At 32.7% G+C, this 12,762-nt stretch overlaps 1 long non-coding RNA gene across 1 annotated transcript; it reads left to right on the top strand.

The window, feature by feature from the left end:
* The first annotated feature begins 7,622 nt into the window (after positions 1 to 7,622).
* On the top strand, positions 7,623 to 12,094 carry LOC134727288 (uncharacterized). Its single transcript, XR_010108748.1, has 3 exons — positions 7,623 to 7,720; positions 10,741 to 10,828; positions 11,515 to 12,094. It is a non-coding gene; the product is annotated as an uncharacterized LOC134727288 (long non-coding RNA).
* The last annotated feature ends 668 nt before the right edge of the window (positions 12,095 to 12,762 follow it).

The raw sequence follows: 12,762 nt of genomic DNA, 5'->3' as shown, positions 1-12,762 counted from the left end.
GATTCAAGGGTTGGAATCCTTTTCTTTTACCGACCAATGCATTTGAATGGGAGATATAATTGGAACCCCTCTTTACTCATGGTTGGGATCCCCCTTTGAAAATGGCTGGATCCGCCCCTGAGAAGCATTATAGAAAAATCTATAAGCTTTAACTCAAAATAAGGATCATTTTATTTATAAAGGGCAGGCACAGATCCAGAGGGGGTTCAAGGGATTGGAACCCCCCTATTTTTGGATTATCAATGCATTTGAATGGGGACATGTAATTGGACCCCCCCCCCTTCCCCTTTTGTCCTGGGTTAGAATCCCACCCCACCCCTTTTTAAAATGACTGGATCCGCCCCTTAAGGGTCTATAATTAAGTTTGACAACATCAGACATACTACTTTAACAAAAATAAATGCCACATGTCATCCAATTTAATTTCATCTCTTACTTGCTATTTCATCCATAATATTTAAAGAAATATAAATTTGGGAGTAGTATGATTTAAATTTGCAAGTTATTAACTATCCAAACTAGAGACCTAATCATGCTAATAGAGTAGATATACTTGACTAATTTAAATCAAACTTGGGGTGACTGGGAACAAAGATTTAAGGGAATAGATGACAGTTTACCTACAATGACCTAGTTTCATAACAATAGCATACATTAATAAAGACTACATGGTCACTCTTATGTTTAAATTTTGGGTGTTCATTTTTTAATGTTTAAAGCTAACAATTTCAACTACATACAAGTATCAAGATTTGATCCTACATTATTTAAATATTGAAAAAAATAGCTTTTTAAATTTGGATCTATATATATATAATTGTGTTTGTCACATGGATGTATTTGAATGTAAAGCATCTAAAAACTCGGGCCGAAAAAATCATTAGCCGTCTCATATTAATTTCAGTTCTTCAAAAGGCAAATTTATATGAGCTTATGCTGAAAATAGAAATTCCTTATTAAGGAGAAATCCCTGACCCCCTTTTAGTGTGAAAAATTTTGTTGATTATATAGGGAATCACAGAAACATGACTGAGGCAAGCATCCCCCATCTGAACCCCCCCCCCCCAATGAAAAGTTCTGGATCCGCCCGTCAACCTCTCACTCAGGTCATTGGTGAAGAGTTGTCACACAAAATAAATTTTAGCTAGTGTAGGTGTTAGTCTCAGTCAGGAGGCAACCATTTGATTTGTAGGGTGAAAAATGTGATTAATCTTGTTTGGTAAACTTATGCTATAAATAAAAATTACCAATCCATTAAAAAATCCGTGAGCCCAATCTCATCCAATGAAATAGATTATTGTCTGTTTTCGAAGTTATATGGAAGTAAGTTAGTAGTCCAGATAATTATGACGCATTGCAAGGCATTTTTTCTGAGGAGAAGTGTAGAATAGGGGAATGGAACCAATAAATTGATCGGATCCGAAATGTCCTTCCCAGTAAAGGAGCACCTACTATTTTGTAGGTAATTATTATTAGTGTCGGTGGTCTCACAAGTAAATCAGAGTGAATATGGCATGCACATTACAATCAGCAGAGAAGAGACAATTATCAACTTGTGTTTTATTCATTTTCTCGCAGTTATTTAAGGTAAATCAGCTATATAGACATAGGAAGATGTGGTGTATGTATATATAAGATCATATAACCCAAAACAGGTGTTCGGTTCTAGTACTATATAGTGGCTATAGTATATGACTTTTAAATAACAATTATCAATTATATCTGTATTCTGTGGCGGGTCGAAGGGGATAGAATCCGGGGTTGGACTCCCCTAGCTTTTGGTGACCAATCATTGCATAAATGATAATCTCGGGAATCCTCTCAAGTTCCTATACAAGGTGATAGGACGATCCGTTGGAATAGGTTACCTGTGCATCAGGAAAAGTTTTAATATAGGAACCTTAAAAATATGTGAACAGGTCGGGAAAACTCTCTTTTGACACTTAGGTATTGCACTGTTGCATTACACACCAATCAAAACGCAAACAATATAGGAAAAGATAACATTTTAACCTACACAATGTATGAATTTATAGGTATTGTTGGGTTGATGTTTAGACGAGTTGTATATACATTATGTACACAGCCATGTATCACCATCATTGATGGCGATCCGATGGATACATCTGTTGTAGAGTTGTCACTGACTCAGACGTACGTCTTATGACTTTATAGGTATACACTTTTGAAATCTAAATTATATGAAAAGGGTGGGGTAACAGAAACCCAGCGGCAATGACACCCCTTATTTAATGGAGACATGTAGTTGGAACCCCCTTTATCATGGCTAGATCCGACAATGATTTTTACATGTAAATCAAGCCTCGGGTATTTGTTGGCATAACGGTAACCACGAAAGGGGGAGGGCTAATTAAAAGCACGAGGAATTATAAATATACAATTCAACAGGGGTAGAGTGCATGGAGGAATGGGAATTATTGTCCTTTCACGATATTATAATCGAAAAAAAAGTATCTTGCACGTTAATTTCATCATCTTGTCTGAAACACTCTGTAAATAATGAGCTTCAAGGCGAAAACAAGGCATGTGAAATACCAGAGACATATAATACAATATTATATTGTTTTGTATTATATGTCTCTGGAAATACTAATAACATGCACTTCTTTTATTATACGTTGTATGGACAAACCAATAAATCCCTAAAAAAAAATGCTTGATTATGTCATATCAAATAAATTACAGCGCGGAAAGGTAACTTTAATTTAATATCAAACCTAATTTTTTGTTATATTTTTCAATAAATTTTAAAATCTTAATTAGGCATGCGTGAGTTCCGTTTCATGAGACCTACACAGATTTCTATAAAACAAATTAAAAATTATAAATACAGTTTTCAATTCTTTCCGGCATAGATTAAAAAAATATGTATAATCTTTATACGAGTTTGGTTGAATTATTTCACTTCATTATAATGATAAATCATTTAGTTCTTAAATTTTTAATTAAAAATGAATTTATCATTTTGATATCTAACGATAAACTTTTTAAATTGAAGTGACATGGTCAGTAACCTAATTAGTTGCATGGCTGATTACCATCTTACAGGTGACCCAGTAATTTTCCATATGACAGTAGCGTGTGCCCTCGGGTTATATCGGGGTGTGTATAACTTATTTTCTGGAGAACATCCTGTCCACGTGTAGTACTTAGCATATATTGCAACAGATGACATTAAACAAATTTTCTTTGTAGCATCGGAGGCAATTTCATGTTCGACCACACAAAATATTTCACAAAAAAGATATGATAAAATCAAAAGAAAAAGATAAAAGAAATATTAACAAATAAAGGTGAAATTGAGTAAACGGGGATTCGTGTTTCTATGAGCTTATTTTCAGTGGACAACAACAAATGGAAGTTTTTAACGACCTTGTGTGACCTATAGTGTGATAGTTTATCAGATCAAAGGAAAGACATGATAACAATGATAAATAATTGCTGCAAGAATTTTCAATATCTTGACCCTAAACAAAAACTGATATGGTTAATGAATAATGAAGATGAGAATTTATTATCAGAATTATGCATGTTCATTAAGAAATATGAAAAGTTTTAATGGGATTTATTTCCCTCTACTACTTGTAATTTGAACTTTATATTTTCTCCATAGTGAGTTCTAGAGCACCGTCCCTTGATGAATATTGTCCAGTAGCAATGTTAACCCTTGCTATTGTGCATTAGTCATGAGGAGAATCACTATTGGAGTAATCTCATGTATCTGTAGCTAGTTCTGAAGGATCCCCCCTTGATGACCTTTGCATTGTTGTGATGAAGTCCCTCACTACTGTGCACTGGTCATGAGGAGAACTACTGCAGATTGAGATACTATATTCCCGGTTCTATTTTTGCTATTTTTTAGTTTTTACGTATTTTAAAATAAACTTAATATCATATCCTTTTAATATTAAATCGGCCTCATTGCACTCAATGTCTCTTACTATAATTATATCCTACATTGCTCATATTATCAATTTATTATTTGTGTATTACTTATTGTGTATTTCACTAATGTTTATATAATCATTGTATTATGATGTTTTTGTATCTTGCCTGACAAGGGCCCATGATTGGAAAAATAAATAATGTCTAATGTCTATAGTTGTTGATGTTTGTGTCATTTTGGTCTGTTGTGGATAGTTGTCTCATTGGCAATCATACCACATCTTTTTTTTAATATTCTCTGGCTATATACATGATATAATATATATAGCACTTGCACGGTCGGTCCAGTGGACATATTTCATACTATGTAACTTCTGAGACTACTATAGTCTCAGGTAACTTATACAGTAATTCTTTTTATAAATATGACAATAATTGTCCGATCTGATACACGTACCTATAATGTACAGAATTTTGAACAGCTTCAAATATATGGGGTCCGTAGAAACACCGCAAAGGACCTCCTTAGTGCAATAAGAACAAAAATGTGCACTAAGGACCTGATGGAATGATACAACTGTCACAAAGGATATGGCATATATAAATAGACAAATGGTTGCACCTGTCCTAAGTCAGGAATCTAATGTACAGTAGTTGTCGTTTGTTTTTGTAATATATACTTGTTTCTCGTTTCTCGTTTTGTTTATATAGATTTGACCGTTGGTTTTCCCGTTTGAATGGTTTTACACTAGTAATTTTGAGGCCCTTTATAGCTTGTTGTTCGGTGTGAGCCAAGGCTCCGTGTTGGAGGCCGTACTTTAACCTATAATGGTTTACTTTTTAAATTGTTATTTGGATGGAGATTTGTCTCATTGGCACTCACACCACATCTTCCTATATCTATTTGTAAAAGGAGAAGGTCCGGTAAGTCACCTTTTTGGCCCCAAAATATAGCAGTTTTACAAAATTGTTAAAAGTAAACTTTTAGTTATTTTTTGGACAGTAGAATGCTTCAGCTTCATAAATACGGGCTTCTTTTTACAATACATGGCACATATATCGGGTACTGGCACCATAACGTCATGCTCAATGGCAAAAACCATCTGAAAAGTGACATTTTCCGGCATATTTGGTGGATTTTTCATATTTGAGCTTGAATCGGATCGTTTTTAATGACAAAATCAGTGAAAATCTTCCACATACACTAATAGAATCAAATAGAATAGACACTTAAGTGTTTCAAAAGTGATCAAAATCTTTCGTCAGATGAACCTGAAATTTGAGGCCAAAATCGGTCCGGACCTACTCCTTTCATCATTTTAAATTATATATTTTCTATAATGTTATCACGACACGTGCCTCAAAAAGTTGATTGTCACCTTTAGTATAATCGCCGGTAGAAATTCATGTTCGCTCAACCTTGAACTGTGAATAATCTGCTAGTATACTGATTAAACATGTACTAGTATATGGTATTTCAAATTGTTCTCTATTTTTTTTCATTTGTTTGTTTCTGCCTGCTATATTTTTTACTTCTAAAGTAATAGCGTATTTTCAACTCTTTTCAGTTTGGGATTTTTCATCCTTTTAATTTTAAAAAGACAAATAATTGTGAACACTTCACGAAAAAGTGAGGATTGATATTTGGTTGCTTAACGTCCAGTTGCCAATACTTCATTCATTTTTCTAATGTCAGGAACTATGCCATTTATCAATCATGATTTCGATTAAATAATTAAAGTTATAGAATTAAAACTTAAAAGTTTATTTAGAGTAACCATATGCCGGATGAACAAAAAGTGTGCCATTTATTGAAAAACATATGGTTTGGTATAACAAGAAAACTTCTCTAGTGTTCTAAACATTTCTCACATAACCCCTCCCCCCAAATCCCCACTTCAAGCTCTGGATCCGCGCCTGCCCATAGTGCTTATTACATTATAAAATAAAATGGTATTCATCTTCAATTGTTGAAATGAAGATGAATTGTTAAAAAAAAGCATTGACACCAGTTAAAAGTTATCGTTCATAGAAGACAGTAATGATTTATTCTATAATCGTAAAATAATTTTACCTCTTGGCCGAGTTTTTTCTATATTACTTCTGTAATCGGATTTTGAAGAACCCCATGGACACCACATACTCTCAAATGTCATTCAAGGAATAAAGATAGTATGTGAACTCTTGTGTTGTTAGTAAGGAAATGAAATATCAAAAGCCTTTGTTTCTCAATTTGTATCTCAAAAAATAGAGTTCGTTAATTAAAAAAAAAGCTTGCATAGCAATTTCTTTAAAAACTAAATATATATAACAAAGGCAAAGTTTTAAAACACAAAATTTATTTTTTATTTTTCTTTCATTAACTTGAATTATACCACGCTAAACCGTTAGGTTAACAACCATTGATTAATCAATAATTAACGATCAAAAGACAATTGTTTATTGGATTAGGTTGATGGAACATGATGATTCGGGAATCTGCAATAAACCGTTGGTCACGTGGCGAGTGGCACGCGTTTATTAAAAAGTTATTTAACTTCAAAATTACAAAATCTATTGATACCTAACTTTTTAGATATGAGGTTTTTAATCATATCCTCTTATATTCATGCTCGCTGTGATCTTAAAACATCGTTTTAGTGTCCTTAATGCAAAAACTTTCTTCTTAATGCACTAAGAAATCTTTTTTGTATGATGTATTGTGTTCATTTATATATGCCTTCAACCCCATTGGGGTATAAATGTGCATTTATTCAATAAACTCATTGGTAATATACCATAGTGTCACTAATGGCTTAACGTGTTACCAAATTAAAAAGAAGAAATAGGCTCAAAACCGCATTTTTAACTTTAATTTTTTTTTCAATCCCAAAATAGAGAAGAGGTCCGGTATACAGACTAATTAAAAAGTCCAGATGAGAAGTTTAACTTTTAACTGTTTCTTGACGCATGCAAAAAAAAAATGCAGTACCTGGTTACAGTTGCTCATTGACAATTTATCATCTTTCGATTACATGATCTTAAATCTATACTGTATGGTCTTAATTCTAAAAGTTATAAAATCTAAATGTGAAGTGATCTAAAATGTTCAATATAAATGAGTATTTTCGCTGTGAAATGAATCTAAGGTCGTCTAAAAGTATACATGTGTATTTGACCCGACTACTGACTACATAGTAAACTATTCATTATGTATGTAAAAGGGGGTCTGAGCGGGACTCGGGATTGTCGAGGCGTATTTTTTTGTAAACGTGACAAATTAAAAGTCAAATTATGAGGAAGGGTAGGAGGGGTACTGATTCCGAAATCCCGAGCTTAAAACACCCAATCCCGAAATCCCGGGCTTAAAAACACGAAATCCCGAGGTCCCGAAATTCGAAAAAAGAATTATCGGATCCCGAAAGGGTCAATCCCGAGATCAAGAGCTTAAAGACACCCGATCCCGGAGTCCCGATAAGGTCCTATATATCCTCCCTCAAATTATTGTGCCGTGAAAACGCGAAATGAAGTTCAGCGGGACCTGGGAAATTACAAAAATATCAGAATTGTTCACTTATATATATATATATATATAGTGTTAGCGTAATGGCATCATGCGGGAATCTAAAAAATAAATAGTAACTAAGCGGGATCCGTGAACAGAACCCCCAATGAGACCCCCATTAATTGTGGCTTATTTTGGTCTTTTTAGTTCGTTTCTTTCCCCTACATTACTTGACCGTTTTTGTAAAACAACAGCACTCGAGGTCTGACAGTATTTTACCAAGAAATGCACAAAATATTCAAAAAGAAGGCATAGAAAATTTAAATATTGGTATGCACACATACTCCCCTGTTAGCACAGACTGAGACTACTATAACACATATATAGTAGTCTCAGGCACAGACAATTATATTTTTGTAAACTCGCCAAACTCGTTTCTCATGTTTTAATATAATAGAACTGAAAAGAAAATTGAAACGGGGAATGTATCAAAGAGATAACAACATGACAAAAGAGCAGATAACAGCCATAGGTCACCAATGGGTCTTCATTGCAACGAGAAAATCCCAAAACCTGAGACTGGGGTGGATCTAGTCCAAATAATTATGACGTCTTGCAAGGCTATTTTACTATTTTTTTCTGGGACGCCTTCCTACGACGTCGTAGGAAGGCGTCCCAGAAAAAAATTAAAATAGCCTTGCCAGACGTCATAATTATTTGGACTAGGGTGGATCCTGAGTCACATAAAGGGGTTCCTAACCCAGGACAAATTTTGGGGGGGGGGGGGTCAAACTACATGTCCCTATTCAAATGCATTGATCGTCCAGTAAAGAAAAGGGGGGGTTCCAACATGTCCAACCCTCAGCCCCCCTGGAGCCGTGCCTGTGAGGCATGCTTTAGCTTACCATTAAACAAAAATGTATACTAGTTGAGTGATAATGGACGTCATACTAAATTTTACCCTTTAAATTGTTATTTGGATGGAGTGTTGTCTCATTGGCACTCACACCACATCTTCCTATATCTATAAACTCTTCAATACAAAAAAAGAAACTAAAATAAAAATCATACAAAGGTCACAAAGGCCATAACTTCTGGCTGCTGAATAAGAAAAAGTGCAAAATGCAGTGGGGATAAAAGCCTTTACTGTAAATTCCTGAAATTACAATTATATAAATCATCTTGTAGCTTTGTGCATTTCTTGAAATCGGTCATATTAATAAATGCATGCAATATTTTCAGAAAATTTCAATATATATATATATATATAGGCTTTTAAAAGTCAATCTTGTGCATGATTATCAATGATTATACTCGCACAATTAACACATGTGGTTCTCAAAACTCACAGGTGTCTATGCTATTTATGACAACTTTTTATACCCCTGCTTTCAAAAAAGGGGGGATACTGTTTTACCTCTGTCTGTCAGTCCGTCCGTCCGTCCCATGAATATTTTTCGTCGCATTTTTCTCAGGAACTACTATACAAGGATTTCTGAAATTTGGTTTCAGGGTTTATCTAAGTCATTTATACCGTGTGATGCGTTTTCAGATTGATCACTTGTCAACTTCCTGTTAACCGAACACTTGAATGATTTTACACAAGTCATGATAGCCAAGTTGAAAATGTTCGTCACATTTTTCTCAGGAACTACAATACAAGGATTTCTGAAATTTGGTTTCAGGATTTATATAAGTCAGCTATACCGTGTGATGCGTTTTCAGATTCATCACTCGACAACTTCCTGTTTACCGAACACTATTTTTACACTATTTATATTATCCACTTGCGGCGGGGGTATCATCAGTGAGCAGTAGCTCACAGTTTCACTTGTTAATTGAGTATAAATTTACAAAATATGTTTAGAACTTTATGAATTTTAGGTTTTTAAGCATAGATATAGTAGGTCAGGATCTGCGAACTCTCACTGACTGACTGAGCACATAAATTTAACACTAGTTTTTTGGTGATGTTGGTGATGTTGGTGTTGCTTAGTGTTTTGTTTTGTTTTGTTTTTCTTTTCTGCATTTATGTTTTGCCTTGGCATTGTCAGTTTCTCTTTGATTGCCTTTGTTTTTTTGTTATGTTAAATAACAAGTCACATATAATCATGATAATTAAGGTCCTTTTTAATTTTTAGGGATTTAAAATTTTTAATTTAAAGTTAGGGATTTTATTCATAAAAGGGGGGATTTTCCAGTACGTATACTATTAAAAATGCTTTGAGAAATTTTCATGAATTATTTTTGTATAACATAAACATGATAATTTTCCTTATAATTTAAAAAAAAAATCTGATTTATGTCATTGTACTATCATGACTTGGGATTAGGATAGTCTCAAGAATGCTTTCACAAATTTTTATGAAACTTTGGTGAATTGTTTTTATATCTTGACATAAACACCCTTTTTATTATTATGACCCAAAGTGGAGGGGGCATAATGTTTAACACTTGATCGCTTGTCCGTCTGTCCCAAAGTTGTTTTTTGTTCTCTTACATTACTTTAGTTTGCCTCAACCAAATTCAATTGCCCCTTTAAAAATGGGGAAAATATGCTGAATTTTTGGTTTCCTGTTTTCTAAACTTTAGTTTGTCTCAACCAAATGTTATGAAATCAATACACAATGCTTATCACCACAAAATACAGATTAAGTTTGAATTTTGGTAGTGTCTCTTTTACTAAATTCGATAGTTATGATCTTTAAAAAAGGAAAAAATTGTTTCGGCCTTCTAACTTAAGTTTCCCTCAACCAAATTTTATTAAACTTTAAAAAACAATACTATTTATCACAATTTTAATCAGATCAATTTCAAATTTTGGTGGTAAAACTTTTACCGTTCTTCAGTTATGTTCCTTTAAAACTTTGAATAATATGCAAGCTGGAGTATCATTCCCTATTTATCATGCATATTTTTTTATAAGATGCAGAGTTAAGGAACTTTAGTTGTTGCAAAGTTATTTGAAATTTGTCCATTTTCAAAATCTTTGAAAGGTTTTAGAAATGTATTTGTTAAAAAAATCACAGCCTTAAACTTATAGTCACTTGAGAGATCTATAAATTGAGCCAAATTATATACATGTTTAATTCAATGAATACCACTGTTTGTGCATGTTTTTTTTTTTTTGGAGGGCGGGGGTCTTATTTGCGCAGTGCTCATAGTTTTTTAGTCGATAAAAAAAATTCATTTAAAGCTTACAGACCAGCTATAAGGGCAAGAAGCTTATCAAGCACTCATGGTTTAGATTTTTATTAAACACACATTAATATACATGTATATAAATGTACATTACACAGAAAAAAATATTGATGCAAGATGTCATTCAATTTTTACTCTTTTATGTATAGGACAAGAACTATAGAAGATACAGAGAAATAATATTCAGCAGAAATGATAGGCAATGTAAAATTTGCAGAAGCCAACTAAACCTAAATGGTAAGGCACCTTTTAATTTTAAAAAGTTATTCAACTTGAAAGATGATTACTTGTATAATGATTACTATAAAAATTCAAAGATGTGGTATATTAAATATGAAAACTGTCATGGCTTTGAGAAAGCAATTGTAGGCCTGTTACGACCTTCAATAATGAGAAAATCCATACCCTATACTATAGTCAAAGTAGGCAGCTATAAAAGACCTAAAGATGAAACATTGAAACAATCCAAACTGTAAAACTAATCATGCTAATTGCCTAGTTTATAACAAAATAAATTACAAAAAATGAATATGACCAGTATGAAACAACAACAACCACTTAATTTTAGTGTCAGACTAAACTGACAAAAGCTACAGGCTCTGAACTTTGCACAGGCACAATAGGAATATAGCAAGGTTATTTAAGAATAAGATGTGGTATGATTGCCAATAATACAACTATCCACCAAACAACCAATGATGTAAATTTCCTGCAAACACGGACTTGACTACTGTAAATCAGCTAATTTTTCGTGAATACTTTATTTGGCATTTTATACTTTCTAGTCTACATCGCAGTTATTTATTTTTCTCGAGTTCAAGTTTACTTAATGTATTTTAATAAGTAAATTAACATGAAAAACATTTATTGATGTTCCTCTCTCCATTTATAACATTTCATTTGTTTATTTTGTGTATTTATAGGTGATCAGACATCTTGGTTTTCATGATCAAAAGGTCATTACTGAAGAGGAAACTTAAAGTTGAAATTTATTTACATAGTGCATAATTGGATTAATTTGAAATGGAATGTGTGCTTTTCTGCAAAAAAGAAATAGGAAATATCAACATTATCACATGATAATGACCATAAAAAAAAGGTCATTGGAGTTCTATCATAGATACACAAGAACACTATTGCATAAAAGCAACAACATATCTTAATCAAAAGAAAGGAGAATGCAGAACAAATACTATTTTGTTGTTGAAAAAAGGAACACCAATTTTATCCACTCATTTACATCGCTCCCTCATATCAAATATACAGAAGAAGATCATTGAAGAACAATTTGCAAAAATGATTTCTCTTAGAATTGAAGGGAATTGTTTAGTGAATGGAATAATGTATACACTGAATTCTTACGTAGTGGATTGAATAACTGTACACAAGCTGAAACAGAAGAAATTCTGATTTAAAATAACACGAAAAGTGTTTATATTTTTATTTAATTTGCAAATATATAAACAAATTCTTTAGAACACCACAAATGGTATGACATTCAAATTGGTTGCTTATCAATGTATTGCATTGAAACAATTACAAAGAAAACAGAAGCATTTGCTCCAATTTTTTTTTTAAATCAAAGTTAAATTTATATAAAAAGTATAAACAATACCTAGATCTAAACAGTCAGACTGTATTATTTTCAATGTCATTAAAATGTTGAGTCAAACATTTATTACAGTTTTAAATATCATTTGCATCAATTATACAGTCTTGTAATTCATACTGTTTGTATACATGGTATAGTGAAGAAATGTTTAACATGTAAAAATTTCCTTAAGGGAAATTTGATGTTCAGAAATTTCCTAAGAGGAAATTTGAAGAACAATGATTTCCTTAGAGGAAATTTGTTGTCTTGAATTTTCCTCCAAGGAAAACTGTTTGTCAAAAATTTCCTCACAGGAAAAAGTATTTCCTCAAAGGAAAATTTGAAGCTGCAAATTTCCTCAAAGGTAAAAGAATTTCCTCTAGGGAAAAAGAATTTCCTCTAAGGAAAAATAATTTCTTCTAAGGAAAAAGAATTTCCTCTAAGGAAAAAGAATTTCCTCTAAGGAAAAAGAATTTCCTCTAAGGAAAAAGAATTTCCTTCAAGGAAATAGAATTTCCTCAAAGGAAATAATTATGCAGCAAATTCCCTAAGGGAAATCTTCTTCCCTTGAGGAAAAAAC

This window comes from Mytilus trossulus, chromosome 7 (assembly GCF_036588685.1).
Source record: "Mytilus trossulus isolate FHL-02 chromosome 7, PNRI_Mtr1.1.1.hap1, whole genome shotgun sequence".
Taxonomy (NCBI): domain Eukaryota; kingdom Metazoa; phylum Mollusca; class Bivalvia; order Mytilida; family Mytilidae; genus Mytilus; species Mytilus trossulus.
Note: the sequence above shows the minus strand (reverse complement) of the source record. Positions and strands in the feature narration are given on the sequence as shown.